Genomic DNA, 18753 nt, shown 5'->3' with positions numbered 1-18753 from the left:
TTGAATATAGTTGAAGCAATACAACTCATTACACATGTTCTCAAGATAAATAATAACTAATTCTGAAGTAAAGGACCTAACAGCACCATTTGTCACACATAGTTCATTCTAAATTCACCAAGTAATTGAGGTTACCATCTGTGTTACCTAATTGGCTTTGTACAGAAAAAAATACACTTTTTCTATCTTTATGACAGGAGATAGTTTTGCAACTTAGAGTAAGGAGACTATGCAAGTTAGACTCCTACCTTTTCACAGAAGCTGGGAGAGAGGGCAGCCATCTTCCTTGAAAACAATATTCCAAAAGGATGAGTCCCAGGTTCATAAGAAAAGACATTTCTGGTCATAAAGCTGGAAAAGACTTCTTTAGCTTTTAAAGAGATTTACATACATTTCAAAGAGACAGAGAAAAACAATTACAATTAGGAAATCTCTAAAGTGCTCCAAGAAAAGGAAAGAGGTATCTCTTTCTTTATTTTTCTTATTTTCAACAGGGAGAAGTAAGTCTCTTATTTTAAAATCGTATTTGCTCTTTACACATGTACTGTTTTTATTTAATTTTTTATTCAATTCACTGATTCTTAAACTTAGCTTTATCCTAAACTGCAATTCATGAAATAATAGTTTTGGTGTATTGAAAATAATTTTAAAACATTTAAAATAAGTGAGTCATCACCAAAGTTTTAGTTTTTATTTTCCCATATAAAATGACTTTACACGACACTAGTGATAGGACCACCACAATCTGGGAAGCACCGTCTAAGCTGAGTTCCATGGCTAAAATTGAAGATGCGATAGTCCTAGAATAACTAAGATGATTTTGCCAATGGAAGACTAAACTCCAGATACCAAAAAAGAAAAGCCTTCGTAGGTTCCAAAATATGTGAAATTTCTCTCTTTCAGGCAAAAGTAGGAGGGGGAGAAATTTTGTTGGGAAATTTGTTAACATTTTAACACAGAGTATCCATGAAGAAATGGATCATTATTTTTAATTACATGCAGTTATTGGAAGAAGGTTCATATTAACAACCAGCACATTGATAACCAAGAGTGGTTCTTAGAAAGGGGAGGGGTGTTGGTTTAAAAGTAAAATAAAAATTGTATGGAATTATAAGTTCATAGGTATAAGCCAGATGTTCCCTATATCTTTCAGCTCTCCTTTCTTCAATGTCTGCACATGGTAGCTCAAGTGAAGAGCTTTTGTAGTGGCAAGCTGAGCACTGCACACACACACCTCCCCACCACACCACCTGCACCTGCTCTGGACCAGCCACGGCTTGCTCCATGCCATGTCCTGGTTCCTGTGATGCTGCCCATTATGCCTTGATGTTTATTGGACATCACTCCTTCCCACTCAGTCACCCAAAGAGCTACTTACCTAATGCTGACCAAACTGGATTTAGTGACAACCTTGGGGCAAAATATAGAGTGAGAGCCCTGGAAATTGAGAGCTAAATACCACTTTCCCAGAGCTTAAGAAAAGACAGCTAGAGTGAGCAAGAGAGAAGCCACTGGCTCTAGTGCCATCATAAATGGGGGCACATCCAGGTCCTCCTCCGTGTTTCTAAGTCCTCCTTGGTTCAAGAGTTTTCTTCTCCATGCCCTCTTGACAGCGCCGTCCCATTCCCTGGGTGTGCTCCCTACTTATTTAAAAAGATGTCTGTATTAGTTTGCTAGGGCTGCCATTTAAAAATGACCACAGACTGGGTAAAACAACATAAATGTATTGTCTCACAGTTCTAGAGGCTGGAAGTGTGAGCTCAGGTGTTGGCAGGGTTGATTTCTTCCGAGACCCCTCATCCTGGCTTGCAGATGGTGTCTTCTCCCTGAGTTTTCACATAGTCTTTCCTCTGTACATGTCTGTGTCCTCATCTCCTCTTAACAAGGATACCAGTCGTATTGGATGAGGGTCCACCCTAACAACCTCATTTTACCTTAATTATCTCTTTAAAGACCTTGTCTCCAAATATATTCACTCTCTAAAGTACTGGGGAATTAGGGCTTCAATACATAAATTGGGGGAGGGGAGTGCAGTTCAGCTCATCACAGTTACTTACTCAACCTAGACTGTGCCCAAAAGTTTATATCTTTTTCAATCAAGATATACAAAGGTGTTTTTCTGAATAAAAACCCTGCAAACTTATGAAATGAATGTTGCCTTTCCCCATAAAACTTAGAGGTAAGACCGATATGTTATCTTCAAAACATTAATCCTCCCAAAATTGTAAGCATCCCTTCTAATTTAATTTTAATTTTATTCTAGATGTAGGCAAAACACACTCCCTTAAACATTAAGCAGTAAAACAGCACAATGCATTTTAAAGGACTGGGTTTTCACACTGGATAGAGGTGGCATGGAATCCCAGCCCATCATCACTAGAGGGGCTTAGAGCGCGTTGCTTAGCCAGGTTGAGCTGCCTTCTTTTCCCCTGTCAACTGGGTATTGTTAAGGTAAGAAGCTTCTCATCTCAACCAGGCTTCCAGTTAAGGTGAAGAAAATAAAAGCTCACTCTCCTCCTCTTCTCCCACTAATTAGAACAAAAATTCCGGCCGGGCGCGGTGGCTCACGCCTGTAATCCCAGCATTTGGGAGGCCGAAGTGGGCGGATCACGAGGTTAGGAGATCGAGACCATCCTGGCTAACACGGTGAAACCCCATCTCTACTAAAATATACCAAAAAAAAAAAAAAAAAAAAGTAGCCGGGCGTGGCGGCGGGCGCCTGTAGTCCCAGCTACTGGGGAGGCTGAGGCAGGAGAATGGCCCGAACCCAGAAGGCGGAGCTTGCAGTGATCGCGCCACTGCACTCCAGCCTGGGGGACAGGGCGAGACTCCGTCTCAAAAAAAAGAACAAAAATTCCTGGACATAAAACAGAAAGCAACACACAGAAGGCTCTGAAATGTGGAGATTAGAAGGTGTAGCGGCTAGGGACCTCAGAATTCCAGGGAAGAGGAAGGATGCTGTTTACTTTTGCATTCTAAACACCCTGGCCCTCCAACCTAGGACCACCAAGGAGCACAAAGACAAAAAGCTCCAAGAAAAGATTGTTCTCGGTAGACAGCCGACTGGGAGGAGGGAGGCGCTGCAGATTGATCTCTTTTAACTGTAACCACTCCTCTAACCGTTAAGGAGCGCCACTTCCTCACAGGAGCAGCTGGGCTGATGCCCCTCCCCACCTGAGTCCTCCACCAAGGCGCGTGGGGGGCTGGGCCCAGTCAACCAGCCTTTCCCAGAATTAGGCAAAGAATAGAAGGAGGTGGTGCCCCGCCCCCCGCCACCCCACCAGATACTGATCCCAAGGGGGCTGAGAGGTGGGACCTTGTCCAGCCACCAAGCTCAGCACTAAGCCCCCCATTAAAGGCGGCAGGCTCCACCCTTTCCTAAACAGCACTTCCTGTAGCCCAGGAGATTGTGGGGTCCAACCCTGGCCCCTGGCCCCAGGGGCACCAAGAGAAAGCCAGCAAAGTGATGGGGCCCCGCCTGAGCAGAGCCTGACAGCCAGCCCTGCCCAGCCCTGAGCAAAAGTTGCAAAGAGAAGTTCCCCCCACAAAGCCCCTCCTACAGGAGCTGCCGCCTGCAGCCTGTGAGTTGGAGGTCTCAGGAGGACAACTAGCCTCTCCCAGCAGAGCAACTGCCCCACAGAGAGGGCACCTTCCCCTACAGCGCCCTGCCCCCGGGGAGCCTAGTGAGGGCCCCTGGCCAGTTTTAAGAAAAAGGCCACACGGGCGTGGGGCCCCTCCCCTTCTTACGGTGGGAGAGGTCTCTCCGTTTGCCACGCCCATCTCTGGTAAACGTCACAAAGAAGTGTGCCCCTCCTCCTCCCTAGAAGCCTGTGGGGCCGAGACCCCCGGACCTGCCCGCCCCGAACTAGGCAAAGTCCCGCGAAGAGGTGAAGAGGTGGTGCCTCCGCCTCTCACGGGGCTCTGCCACTAGGAGTCCAGGAAAAGGGGGTGTCTTGTCCGCTGATGGTTCCCGCTAATAGGCAAACACCAGGAAAGTGTAGCCCCTCCCCTCCGCTTCGCGCTCTTTCTGGGAGGAGCCTGGGGAGGGAGGGTCCTGCCCACTGGCCCCGCCCTGCGCTAGGCGGAAGCCCCCGAAGTGTCAGCGCCGCTTCGTGGAGCCTGGCGACTGTTTTGGGAAGTCCTGCTGGCAGGCACTCTGCCCCTGGGGGTGTGCAAAGCGTTGTCCAGTTACCTCGATCTTCTCACAGCCTCCTCCCCAGGGTACCAGGAGAGACCAGGATTGGAGGACGGTAAAGAACACACTTCCCAGAGGATTCTTGGAGGTAGAGTCAACAGGAAGGGGTGGTGAGACCTGCACAGACCTGCTGTGTCCCCTGGGCCTGGTGACAGATGACCTGGCTGTTGGCTGCAGCTGGGCAGGGACTGCAATTCTGTGTGTCCCTTTTTCTGGGAGCCACAGGAAACCCATGCCCTAATCCACATCAGACTACCACTTGTCCTTATCCTCAAAACGCAGCAAAATATTACACAAGGTCCAGGGCAAGGCAGGATGGCCACCTCGCTCACTCATCACCGCTGTCCTCTGACCTGAGCAGGGCCGTTCTGTCTCAGACCTGGAGACCCCGCACCCAGGGCGCTCAGGAACTCCCCCGACCCACGAGGAGCCTCTCCTGGTGTCTCCCAGGGATTGTCAGTAGTTCCATTTTCCCTGAAGAACTTGTTTTCAGGTATGCACTTCTCTAAACACGTATGCATTATTTTTTCTATTTGAAATTTAACCACGTTGTTTTATTTTTAATCACATCTACATTTTGTAAATTTGGAAATTGGGGGTGATTTTCCATGTTCAGTAATGATAGAAAGCTTCCTTTTAAAATACGTTTTTCTTTTCATCTTTATTTTATTTTATTTTATTTTTGAGATGGGGTCTCACTGTGTCGCCCAGGTTGGAGTGCAGTGGCCGATCTCGGCTCACTGCAACCTCCACCTCCGGAGTTCAAGTGATTCTCCTGCCTCAGCCTCCTAAGTAGCAGGACTGCAGGCACACGCCACCACGCCTGGCTAATTTGTGTATTTTTAGTAGAGACGGGGTTTCACCGTGTTGACCAGGATGGTCTCGATCTCCTGACCTCATGATCCACCCGCCTCGGCCTCCCAAAGTGCTGGGACTACAGGCGTGAACCACCGCACTGGGCCTAAAATATGTTTTTCAAGGAAACAAACAAAAAGCAAGTCAGTGTGATGAGGTAGTAGATACATGACAAAAAATCATGAAGGTGTTTCTCAAATGAGCAAATTAGAAAAAAACCGTATCTCACCTTTCCCCCTACCTTACACATGGGCGACTGGCAAATGTTTATTGAACAATTGCACATGTAAGCACCCTGCCAGGTCGTCTTTACATCCCCAACCACGTTACAAGGCGGATGTTATGATCCCTGTTGTTGGTGAGCACACAGGAGCTCAGGGAAGCCAGCCCAAGGCTACAGAGCCAGCGTTGCACAGTCAGATATCAGTGAGGGAGAAGGAAAAGAAAAATCATTTGGGAAAAAGTCAGACTGCAGAGGCAGTCTGCCTGTATAGTCACAGCAACAGACAGAAATAAAACAACCTGGGAAAAAACTCAGGCCGCACCTGGACAGATAAGCAAACAAGGACCAACCCGGAATCTCTTTGTTCTTTGTAATTAGTGAGCTCCCAGGAAATTTCCTCCCCTTTTCCGGCATATATACAATGAGAACTTGCACCGGGGGGAGGGAGCTTACCTAAAACAAACCCACAGTTATACAAACAAGAGAAGCTGTGCTTTGTGCTTGCCTAGAGACATACCCACGGCGGCGTAAGAGAAGGGGAGTTGCACAGACACCTTTACTGATAAGAAAAGTTACCCAAACAATTGCAGGGAGGAGAGCAGTTTCTCGTAAAAAGCTTTTGAGGCCGGGCGCAGTGGCTCATGCCTGTAATCCCAGCACTTCGGAAGGCCGAGGCAGACAGATCACCTGAGGTCAGGAGTTCGAGACCAGCCTGGCCAACATTGTGAAACCCCGTCTCTACTAAAAATACAAAAATTAGCCAGGTGTGGTGGGGCGTACCTGTAATCCCAACTACTCGGGAGGCTGAGGCAGGAGATTCGCTTGAACCGGGGAGATAAAGGTGGCATTGAGCTGAGATGACACCACTGCACTCTAGCCTGGGAGACAAAGCAAGACTCCATGTCAAAAAAAAAAAAAAAAGCTTTTGAATTCAGCTGTAAACTGGCAATCCACTTGCACTCCCCTCTCCACTGCAGAGAGTTTTCTTCTTTCACTTATTAAATTTTTGCTCCAACCCCAAGTTTGTGTCCAACTTCCTTAATTTTCTCGGATTTAGGACATAGAACCCAGGATACTAGTTCAGACAATGAGAAACTGCTAGGTTAAGGTGCATTGGCGAGACTGCAACATCAGGACCTGGGTTTTCCTGAAGGTTGGAGGCAGAGAGAAGCCAGTTCCCTGGCTTAATCTCTGTGGTCGGCCACCACCCACTTAAGTTTCAAGCCACATCGGATCAAATCCACAGAGACAAAGTTCAGGAATAGAAGCCTGAGCTCAACCACAGCAGTGTGGTGATAGGAATGACAGAGTGGGGAGATGCCACAATATCCAGTCATATGTAGAAAAAGGCTATTGTGTCAGCAGATGTTATAGAAAGGGCTAGAATGAACAGGCTGCCACACACTGTCTCTGCAGGAACAAGATTCACAAGGATACAAACAAATGCATTTATAGGAACTCACTAGGCAATAGCAATACCATTGCATTGATAGGTGTGCAGACATGTTTGTGCGGGGAATAGAGAGAGAAGACGGGTAGCCAAGGAGAGAGAACAGCAAATCCCAGTGTTTCTTTCAGCACAACCTCGCAGGAGCTCATAATTAATGCATTAATTCTCACAACCCTGTTTCTGGACTTTTGTGAGTTTCCTCACACTTCCTTTGATCTCATTTTCCAAAGGATAAATGAAGTCTAATGGAGATAAAGCACTGACATTTACAGAGGGTTAGAGACTAATGATATTAATGACATTCTTGTGGTTTGTCCAACATTATTTCTGTGCAGATTTCAATTCATGCTGCACTCATCCTGGGGGCAAAAGTTAAAGGTTTTCTAAAAAGCTACTTAGTAAATATCTTAGTTAATGGAAAAGAAAATAAGTCAATCCTTTTTTTTTCTAAACTTGAAGTTGCAAAGATTGACAATGAGCTCTGTAATGGTGCATTCTCCTCTTGTGTGGTTTTTGAAAGCTGAGTTATCCTTCCTGTAATGATTCTGCACCTGCAAATTATACGTACCTGTCTCATTTTGTTTCATAATAAGAAATCATAAACAAACCTGAAATAGCTTAGAAAGAAATGTAAGCAATTCATGACTAGAAATAAATAACATCTCTCACATTTCTTCCCTAGAATAAATATCATTGTTTACTCAAGGATGCCAACTATTTGCATGGTGGTGTTTAATTAGTCAAATTCATTTGTTTAATACATGTATACTGGGCTAGTGTCTGGAGACACAGTGGGCTACAAGGGAAGGGTCTCTTCCATTTTAACCCACTATCAACCTTAGAGACAAATATTAGATCAGATATTTGTCTTCTGTAAAGTAGCAGCACAGAGTCAAATCTATGTTTCCCTGGAACAGTGTGTACTTTTTTAAAAAATTGAATCCATCATCAACATTTAAATATCAGAATATTGTGTGTAAAAATAGTGTTTCCTTCTTCCTTTTGAAACACAGATTAATTCACACTGAGCCTATATTACTGCATGAAAACAGCTGACTGCAAGTGCTCTGGTTTGGATGCTTTTCCCCCCCTCCCCGCCAACCTCATGTTGAAATTTGATCCCCAGGGTTGGAGATGGAGCCTGTTGGTGTTTAGGTCCTGGGAGCATGATGTGATTTGGCTGTGTCCCCACCCAAATTTGTGGGAGGGGTCTGGTGGGAGATAACTGGATCATGGGGGTGGTTTCGCCCATACTGTTCTTGTGGTAGTGAATAAGTCTCACAAGATCTGATGGTTTTACAAAGGGGAACCCCATTCACTTGGCTCTCATTCTCTCTCATCTGCTACCATGTAAGATGTGACTTTTGCCTTCCGCCATGATTGTGAGGCCTCCCCAGCCACATGGAACTGTGAGTCCATTAAACCTCTTTTTCTTTATAAATTACCCAGTCTTGGGAACGTCTTCATCAGCAGTGTGAGAATGGATGAATACAGGGCATATCTCTCATGAATAGATGAATGTCCTCCCTGGGTGGTGGTGAGTGAGTTCTCACTCTTACTTTCCAGGAGAGTCTGCCTTCCTCAGTTTCTGTCTCTTGTCATGCAGTCTCTGCACACACCAGCTCCCCTTCAACTTCCCCCATGAATAGAAGCAGCCTGAGGCCCTTTCCAGATGCAAATGCCCAAGCTTTAACTTTCCAGTCACCAGAATTGTGGGCCCAATAAACCTTTTTATCCTTTATAAACTACCCAGCCTCGGGCATTCCTTTATAGCAACACTAAACTAAGAGCAAGTGAGCACCAGCCACTCTTTTTAGTTGGGCCACACGCCTTTCAGTTCACTACCATCCCTAACTGACTGCTTCTTTCACTTAATTCACTTTTCAAACTAATATTGTATTTAGATTGCAATTTCTGAAAAAAACTGATTGCACAAATTTGTTTAATTATGTCAGCAATCCGCATTGCAAAGGAAAAATTAAAGAACATGCTACATGGGGTGGAGAGATCTTCCCTAGTCTCAGGTCCCAGCCCCTGAGACTTCTCCAAAATCAGGCTGCAGAATTCAGTACTGATAGGGCCAGCCAGGTAAAGCTGCTGACCCACACTGAGCTTTATAGATTGAAGTCATTTCAAGCTCCATTAAATAGCTATTCATCTTTGCCTGATAATGTGCATATTATTCTGGCTAAATACATCTGTTACCAGGAGCTGGTCTGCTTCAAAAATTCTTGGCCAGAGTAAGGACCAAGACAACATCTTCTAGTTATTAGGAAGATTCTTTAAGCTGTTGAAAAATGGTTTTGTGGCTAAGAATCATGTAAATCTCAATATTTTAACTTGAAGCAAGATGCTGAACTATGACAGTATTCAATTATCTAAATGCTACAATGCTACAAGGCAAATGTTCCCAGGCCTGACATATTAATCTACTTGACATTTAACAAACTACACTGTGTTTTTATAGAGTGACAGCCATTTGAGAAGGCCAGAACACATGTCACCCAGACTGTCCCCTGCCTGCCCTGACCACCTCCATTAACGCACCTATTATTGATATAAAGGGGACACATTTAAACGTTTCCAGAAGAAAAAGCACCTGCAGCTTTTAGGAAAGATACCTCAAGGTCAGGGATTGTGTACATAAGGCTAAATCTGCCATGCCTTTCATCTTGAACAGATGAATTTTGGTACAATAACAGAATTACTTCATGTTCTGTAAAATTCCAGCCCATAGTCACTTCTCAGCTAAGTAAGCCTTCTCTGTTCACTTTCCTTTACGAAAACAAAGGAGCAAGGACATTGGGACCTATGATCCATCTTTGCCAAGCCACATGTGACAGTCTTATATGACACGTGCAAAAGGCTCTATCTCATAACCACAATCTGTTAAACACCTTCTCCATGTAAGGCACAGCAAGAGGTATTTTGAATGTATCATCATCATAAAAGTAACAACAGCTCACTTTATTAAGGGCTTAGGGTGTTCAGGCATGTACAACCCATGGATCATTGTGTTTAACATTTACAACTACCCTGCAAGGTGGCTGCTCTTACTATTCTATTTATTAACTTTTACTACTCATTTACCAATGAAGAAACTGAGGCTACAAGAAGTTAATTTTCCCCAAACCCAAACGTTTATAAACTAGAACTAGGGAATAAAACATTGTAGGACCACGGGTCAGCATCAACTGCCATGTCTGTGAGCTACAGTGGACATCAACCCAGCCCAGCCTTCAGATGAAGGCAGACTTAGCCACCATCAGTTAAGAAACATCTGCAATTGAGCTTGCGGTGAGCCGCGATCACGCCACTGCACTCCAGCTTGGGTGACAGAGACTCTGTCTCAAAAAAAGAAAAAAGAAAAAAGAAAAAGAAAAGAAACATCTGCAATCACATAAGACTCAAACTAAAGAAGAATCTGGGTGGCTGAGCCCAGACAGCCCGCAGAACCAAGGGAGACAATAAATGATCATTTTAAGCCATTACATTTTGAGCAGTTGAATAAACTAGATACTACTAATATACCAGTTTTACCCATAAGGAAACTGGGGCTCTGGAGAGTTAATTTGTCTAACATCAAAGACTTGTCCATGGAAGACCCAGGAAACGGTTTCAGGTTCCTCTGACTCAATGGCCCTTATTCACGTAGGTGCAACCTACGGGCCACTCTTCTTTGCCAAATGTATTTGAACATTGTATGCCAAATACATGGGATGTGTCTCCAAGATCATCAGCCACTAAGCATGCATTATATGTAGGCATATGATAATATACACATAAGAGTTTTGATATGTGGACATTTTGATCCAGCCTTATATAATTTCTAACTAGGAATTTATCACACCTGTGTTCATGTAAAAAAAATGTAAAATCAGCTTATTAATGATAATGTTCAATGAAGACAGCACAAACACTATCTTCCATAAATCTCCAACCTGCTGCACTGATTAAAATTAATTTTAAAAACATCCATGCATCACAGAAGTTTTAATCTGCAGAGCAGGGGATTATTTTTCTTCATTGGGTAAAAATCATGCCTCTCTCCAGTTATCAGAAGGAACAGACAGTGCATAGCACAGTAAAAATGAGCACAAACCACAGCCTGATTGCCAGCTCCAAATCCAAGAACTGTCACTGCCTCTGTGACTTTGAACACGTTTCTTTCATTTTTGAGTAATGACTTTATTGAGATATAATTCATATGTCATAAGGCTCTCCCCCTTGAAGTATACAATTTGATGGTTTTTGTTATATGCACAGAGTTGTAAAACCATCACCACTAATTCCAGATCATTTTCATAACTCCCAAAAGAAGCCCTGTACCCAGTAGCAGTCACTCTCCATTTCTGCAGTCCCCCAAGACCCTGCAAGCACTAATCTCCTTTCTGTCTGTATGGATGCGGTTATTCTGAAGTTTACATATAAGTGGAATCATACGATATCATTCTGTGTCTGGCTTTTTTCACTTAGTGTGATGTTTTCAAGGTTCATTCGTATTCTAGCATGCATCAGAATTTTATTCCTTTATATGGCTAAATAATATCTCATTGTTTGGATGATTATCCAGGCCATATGCGTTGTTTGCATTTTTTGGCTATTGTGAATAATGCTGCTATAAACATTTGTGTACAAGCTTTGTGTGAACACCCTTTTGATTCTACCACGTATAGTGCTGCGTTATCGCTAGTTTAGGCATGTTTCTTACTCTCTGAGAACCTCCATTTCCTTGTCTGCAATGGGGCACAATAACAGTGCCTCCTTCATGAGGTTGTTGTGAAGATTAAATGCATTAAATCTAGAGAAAGCATGTTAGGACCTTTTTCTATGATGGTAAACATTGTAGCATTTTCTCCCCTACAGGTCTAGCATGGCCTAAGCTGTGCCTCCACTTCACACACTTTCATGCCTTTCCCCATAGGCACACACAAGCCACACTGACTACTGGAACTTTCCAGTTGTCTCTAGTCTCTGAGCTCTTTTGTTATTCCCTTGTCCTGAAACATCTTTTTTTACTGCTCTATTCTTGGCTGAATTTTCTCATCCTTTACGTCTCAGACTAAAGACACTAACTGCCTCCTAGGTGGGCCCATCTCTGAGCACCCTGAGAACAATAGGCTTTTCTTTCTTGTTCTCTATTATTTTCACTATAGCCCTATAAGGGCTGTCATATTCATTTCACCTGTTCTCCTGTTTATTGTCGACCTCTCCACTGCACCAGAAGCATCAGAGTTAGAATATATGCCTTTCTCACTATAGGCATTCTAGCCAAGGTGAGGACGCATATTTCATGCTTAAGAAATATTTGTTGAACGAGTAAACTAGTGAATTAAAAATTTTAGGTGGCCGGGCACGGTGGCTCACACCTGTAATCCCAGCACTTTGGGAGACTGAGGCAGGCGGATCACAAGGTCAGAAGTTTGAGACCAGCCTGCCCAACATGGCGAAACCCCATCTCTACTAAAAATACAAAAAAAAAAAAAAATTAGCCTAGTGTGATGGCAGGCACCTGTAATCCCAGCTACTTGGGAGGCTGAGACAGGAGAATCGCTTGAACCTGGGAGGCAGAGGTGCAGTGAGCCGAGATTGTGCCACTGAACTCCAGCCTGGGCAACAAGAGCAAGACTCCGTCTCCAAAAAAAAAAGAAAGAAAAAAAAATCTGGTGACCTCTTATTGAGGGATCTGGCCAGCAGCCCGCAATGCAACGGGGCTCTCTCTTTGTTCCTAGGCGGATCGGCAGGTTGAGAAATAACAGACACACACAAGATAGTGAAAGCTGGGTCCAGGGGGGTCACCGCCTTCTGGCCCTGCAGTGCCAACAATGCACTGGATATACTAGCATTTATTATTAAGTTTAGTGAGGGCGGGGGTAGGTTAGTGAGGGATTTAGGGTCATTTGATTATGAGGTGAGATGGTCACATGGGGATGAAGTAATTCTTTAACATAACATTTGCATGTAGAAGTACAGTATACAGAGATAAGAATTTACAATATAGTGTGTGCATCAGTAATTTCTAACAGAGCCTTAGAACAGAAACACAGTCTTTCCATAACCTGTGATTAGCAAGATATTAATCAGCAGTAACAATTGCAACAAAAGCTGGTTACAAACAATCCATGGAAACAGGACGTGAAGCTAGACAACCGGTTAGACCAGAAATTCTCAGAAGGGAGTATGCTTTAACCCTAAAGAGGCCTAGAAGAGCTGCGGCAAGATGAGGGCGTTTATAGCCCTATCTTATCCGTATGGACAGGCGCCCCCCATGCATCCGTTTATAGGCTCCCTACAAGGGTCACATTCCATTCCCAGAGCTATGAACATCTGCTTTTCTGGGATAGGAATCTTGGTGATGTGGAACCTCCCTGACTGCACGTCCATTCATAGGCTCTCCACAGGGGGAAGCACATCACACGCTGTTGGCTCATTCTGGCGTCCAACCTGGCATTGTCTTTACACAATCCTGCATGCGATTTTGTATTTACAACAATCAGAAGCATTTCATCTTTTATTCCATAGCAATAGTTTCAGGGGGTCCCCCTACAACTACATAATATTTTGTTAGATATAAGGTCTTACCAATTTTAACAATTATTTTACATTTATTATTGCTTTTTGGTGATTCTAATTTTATCTATTATAAATATAACAAAGTATTTTGAATGGACCTGTGCTGAGAGTCATAGAGGTCCATGCACAGACTTGGGTAGCACACACGCACTCACTTTAGTGATTCACAGAGAGGTGGAAGAAAGGCAAAAAGTCTTAAGCTCATGCAGCATGGCAGGCGCGAGCTATGGGCTCACTGCACCCAGGGACAAGCTGGTCCTGGGACCCACAAACTCATGGGACCTCAGAGAAGTTTCCAGTATACCTGTAAGGCCTATTAGAAATTCTGAGAAATAAGTGAGTCACCCTAGAATATTGGCTATTATTATTATGTTAATATTAAGCCTGTGGATCTATACTAATGCTAAGAGAAGTTTCCAGTACACTTGTAAGGCCTATTAGAAATTCTGAGAACTAACTGAGTCACCCTAGAATATAGGCTATTATTATTATATTAATGTTAAACCCCATGGATCTATACTAATGCTAAATTAACATTACCCAAGTAGTGGCTTTTCTCTTTTCTAATATAAATATTGCCTATATATGGAACAAGCTTTAGAAAAGTGCATTTCTTTTTCTTTTTTTTTTTTTTTGAGATGGAGTCTTGCTCTGTCACCCAGGCTGGAGTGCAGTGGTGTGATCTTGGCTCACTGCAACCTCCGCCTCCCGGGTTCAAGCAATTCTCTGCCTCAGCCTCCCAAAATAGGCGCTGGCCACTGCACCTGGCTAATTTTTGTGTTTTAATAGAGATGGGGTTTCACCATGTTGGCCAGGCCGGTCTCGAACTCCTGACCTTGTGATCCACCCACCTCGGCCTCCCAAAGTGCCGGGATTACAGGTGTGAGCCACTGCACTTTTGACTAGAATTCAGAGTAAGAAATTCATCTTACATTACACAAGTACACACAAATAATTCAAGTAGCATTTCAAAAATCTGAATTTATCTTAGTACCTGTAATAAGGTAGTAAGGTATTCTAATTCTCTGAGCTATTCTATTCCATCCTATCCCACTACTTTTTTTTTTTTTTTTTTTTTTGAGGTAAGGTTCTGCTTTGTCACCCATGCTGGAGTACAGTAACACAATCATAGCTCACTGTAGCCTCAATCTACTGGGCTCAGGTGATGCTTCTGCCTTGGCCTCCCAAATAGCTGGGACTGCAGGGGCGCACCACCATGCCTGGCTAATATTTCAAATTTGTTTTTGTAGAGACGGGGTCTCACTATGTTGCCCAGGCTGGTCTCTAACTCCTGGGCTCAAGAAATCCTCCTGCCTTGGCCTCTTAAAGTGCTGGGATTACAAGTGTCAGCCACCATGCCCACTACATTTTTTTCTTTTAATGTTAGCCTCAACATTGATTTCATACCACAAATGCATCATGACTTGCAGCTTATTAAAACACTGCCTTGAAGACAGATCCCAGCCTAGAAGCTGTACAACCCTTTGCATAAACATGCCTAAAAGCAGATCTTCCTAGCTGAGGGGGCCCAGGAAGAGCCCTCCTGGGTATGTGTTGGACACACCCACTACCCAAAAAACACACTATTTTCCTGGCACCTTTCCAACCTTGTGGATTACACAGTAAAGTCTCCCTTGGAAACATACCACCTGGGGGCTGCATGTGGTGGCTCATGCCTGTAATCCCAGTGCTTTGAGAGGCCAAGGCTGGCAGATCACCTGAGGTCAGGAGTTCGAGACCAGCCTGGCCAATATGGGGAAACCCTGTCTCTACTAAAAATACAAAAATTAGCCGGGCATGGTGGCAGGAAACTGTAATCCCAGCTACTAGGGATGCTGAGGCAGGAGAATCGCTTGAACCCGAGAGGCGGAGGTTGCAGTGAGTGGAGATCATGCCACTGCACTCCAGCCTGGACAACAGAGCAAGATTGTGTCTCAAAAAAAAAAAAAAAAAGAAGAGAGAGAGAAAGAAAGAAGAAAGAAACGGAAGGAAGGAAGGAAGGAAGGAAGGAAGGAAGGAAGGAACCACCTGGGAAGCTGGGCTTCTAGAGCCTTCAAAATGTGCCCGCCTCATTAATAATACTACATACAGCAAAAGCAAGTTCCAAAATTAGAAATAACACAAAGAAACAAAAAGATTTGTACACAACATTTATTACGATTTATAATATTGGGAGAAAGAACAAACAGTATTGGCAAAAGATCTGAACCAATTTTAATGTGATCGATAAAAATAATTCACTGACGAGCTGATGTTCCCCTTGTCCTTCACCACTCACCAGTTCAATCGCCCCTCCAAAAAGAGAATGGAAGGAAGGCACGAAAACCCTACTGTAAGTGCAACATGCCTGAGTTCCTATGAAGCCTGCAGTTGAGAGAACAAAGCCTCCCTGGTCTCTCCAGGTGGAGTAAGGCACTGGTTCAGAGGAAACTTTAGCAGCCTCTCTGGGGGCAGTTACACTGAGAAGTCCTTTCCTGCTGGAGGTTCCCAGCCTGAATCCACTATTCCAGTGGTTTGGTGGGAAGCAGGAGTCACCATATAAACATATCCTTAAAAAATAGGAGAGGTGAACACAAGACAGGCAGGAAAGACACAGATGGAGGCAGTGTGAGTGACAAAAACTCTGAACTCTTTTTTGTTTTTTAACTTCTACAAACTTTTCTATATACTCTGTCCCAGGTGGCTGGGCAAATACTTCAGCCTTGAAATGAAATCTTGGAGTATTCAGTAACTCACACCAGCTAAATCAATCGTGAGTTGTGTAATAAACTTCAGCCTTTGGCATTTCAGAATTTCAAGACTTTTATTGCGGCAGCTGTTCTTATAGTTTATCTTCTAAGTTATTTGTGTTTTCTTTATAATCTGTGTATACTTTTTATAAAAGGAGTAATACATGAACCTCTGAGTGAGGGAATAGAGCTAGAATTGTATGTTTTTTGTTATATGTAAATGATAATTTACTTTGTTTCATATTTTTATTTTCAAAATTATTTTTAAAAGGTAGTATTTCAGATAGATGATATAGTATTTAATTACTGTTTAACAAACATCATTGCTGTATGATATCTCCCAGGAAACTTGTAATCATGCAAACATTGTTTTTGTAAACTTTTAAAAATAAAATTTACCTTCATACTTGTTTAGCAATTATCAATATGTGGGCAGAGGACTCACACAGAAGATCTATTAATGAAAAACTAAATATATTGAACAAAATTAGACAATAGAATCAGTCTTTCTACAATATGACTACTCCAAACCTGAATATTACTAAATTTATTGTTTTTCTCATCTTGCTCCACATATTTCAATTTTTTAAAATGAGTTTCTCTAAGGACTTCTGTGAGTGAGAAGAGTTTTATATGTTTCTTTAACATTTTCATTTCTTTTTTTATGTTCAAATGCTCTGACCATTTTTCTTTGAGTTGTCTATATTGTTATTTCTGAAATATATTAGTTCTTTAGATGTGTGAATGTTAATCATATCTGGTAAATATATTATAGATATAATTCCTAATTTATCGCAATTATTTTAACTTTATTATTCATTTTAATTTTTAATATTAAAATTTATGAAAATATTTAGTAATAACTTTTATAGCTCATTAATTACTAAGTAGGAATATTCTTCTTCTTATCTAATATGTAGTCTTATATAATTCTTAAAAATATTTTTGCAGTCGCATTGTGCTTAGCTCTGCATTTCATCAGGAGTTTATTTTTCTAAGGCATGGGGTAGGAACCTAAATTTTTTTCCTGAAGTAGCAAAGCATCATTTATTGAACTGTCATCGGTCTATTCACACCCCATTTCCCACTGACTTGAATATTGTCTTAATTGTGTGCTAAATTTATGAGTCTGTGGATCTGCTGAATTCTGTGATATTGACCAGTCTATCAAGATCCATATTGGCATGATACTGTTTTAATTGCTGTAAATTTATAGAAATATACGTTATGATATGTAGCAAATCAACGATCCCTCACTGTTATTTTTGTATTCTTAAAGTAGTGCTGGATTGCAAGAATAAATATATCTCCAAATTTCAGTGTCTGAACCAAGCAGAAGTTTGTTTCTCATCCATGTAACCAAGGCAAATGCTCCTGATTGACAGGTGGCTTCCTCCAGGCAGTAAATCTACAGCCCAGGCTCCCTGCACCTTGTGGCTCCAATCAGTTTGGATCTCATTGTCGCCTGCACATCGCCATACACAGGGAAGGAGAGAAGATGGAGAAGGCAAAGACTTTCTGAAAGCCGTGGCTAAAAACTGGCATGTGTCACATCAGCTCACATTCCATTGGTGAGAACATAGAATATGTAAGGCAAAGAGAAACCCAGGAAACTACCGCGTGCCGTTCTTAGATCTCTCCATCCCTAGCTGGTCTGCCTTCTTCTCTCCACATTTCTGAGTTTTTCTTCTTTGCTTAATTTACAATGTCCAGGGTGTTTTAGTGAGAGAGATCTTCCCTAACACACCCTGCACAGCAGTTGCTCCATATCCTTTTAATATATTCCTTTTTTTGTGGTTAGAATTGAAATAATTAATGGTTACTACTACCAAAACCCCTAAATATTAGGTACCTTGATGGAAGGGAAAAATGCAAATGACAGACTTGTAGCAAAAGTTAAAAACAAAAATAAGAAAGAAAGAAAGAAAAAATAGGAAAGAAGGAAAGAAGAAAGAAAGGAGGAAAGAAAGGAAGGAAGGAAGGTAGGAAGGAAGGAAGGAGCTGTGTGTGGTGGTACAAAGAGGAAATCCCATCTTGGGATGAGAATTTGAGTCTTAATTTGCTCCCTTATAGAACTCAAGTCATGAGCCCTCAGTGGTTAAACTTTGAGGAACATGACATCTAATTATCAAAGTATTAGCATTCCAGGTCTCTCTTGTAGCTTTAACAACTACAAAGTACAGACACAGACATGGCCCAGTGTTGTCATCTGAAGGCAGGTGGTGCATGAGTATGAATTGGTAACTTGGGAAGAGGAGCCAAGTAGAACCCTAAATGAAAAGGTGTAGCATCTCCTGTAATCGTGCACAAGGCAGAATGTGGCAGCTTCATTCTCTACCTCCATTCTTAACCCAATTTCAACAATTTCTAAAGCTGATGGGCCTGTGAGGAAAATATATGATCTGGACAGATGGGATGAGGATATCTGGGAGGAGCCCCAATTCTCTGAGATTACCCCTATACCTCACTCCGTGCCCCCAGCCACATCAGTGAGATGTTTCTTCTCATTTTCAAGCCCATTTAACTAGGACATGGTTGAGATATCAGGGACAGTTTTCTAAAGCAGATTAAAAATCCTCTCTGCCTGTTATTTCCAATCTGTGCTCTGAGGACCCAGGATTAATTGGAGAGCTGGGCAGGTGGCAGATCTCAGAATTAGTGACATCACAGCAGGCCCAAGAATTCACAGCAAAGCCCAAAATAATTTTTTTTGCACTGCTTATCAGTA

At 42.7% G+C, this 18753-nt stretch overlaps 1 long non-coding RNA gene across 1 annotated transcript; it reads left to right on the top strand.

Annotated features, from left to right (window-relative positions):
- The first annotated feature begins 3838 nt into the window (after positions 1-3838).
- Positions 3839-17923, top strand: LOC129009954 (uncharacterized). Its single transcript, XR_008492888.1, has 3 exons — positions 3839-4283; positions 4557-4688; positions 17411-17923. It is a non-coding gene; the product is annotated as an uncharacterized LOC129009954 (long non-coding RNA).
- Positions 17924-18753: the final 830 nt, after the last annotated feature.

Source organism: Pongo pygmaeus, chromosome 10 (genome assembly GCF_028885625.2).
Source record: "Pongo pygmaeus isolate AG05252 chromosome 10, NHGRI_mPonPyg2-v2.0_pri, whole genome shotgun sequence".
Classification (NCBI taxonomy): Eukaryota; Metazoa; Chordata; class Mammalia; order Primates; family Hominidae; genus Pongo; species Pongo pygmaeus.
Note: the sequence above shows the minus strand (reverse complement) of the source record. Positions and strands in the feature narration are given on the sequence as shown.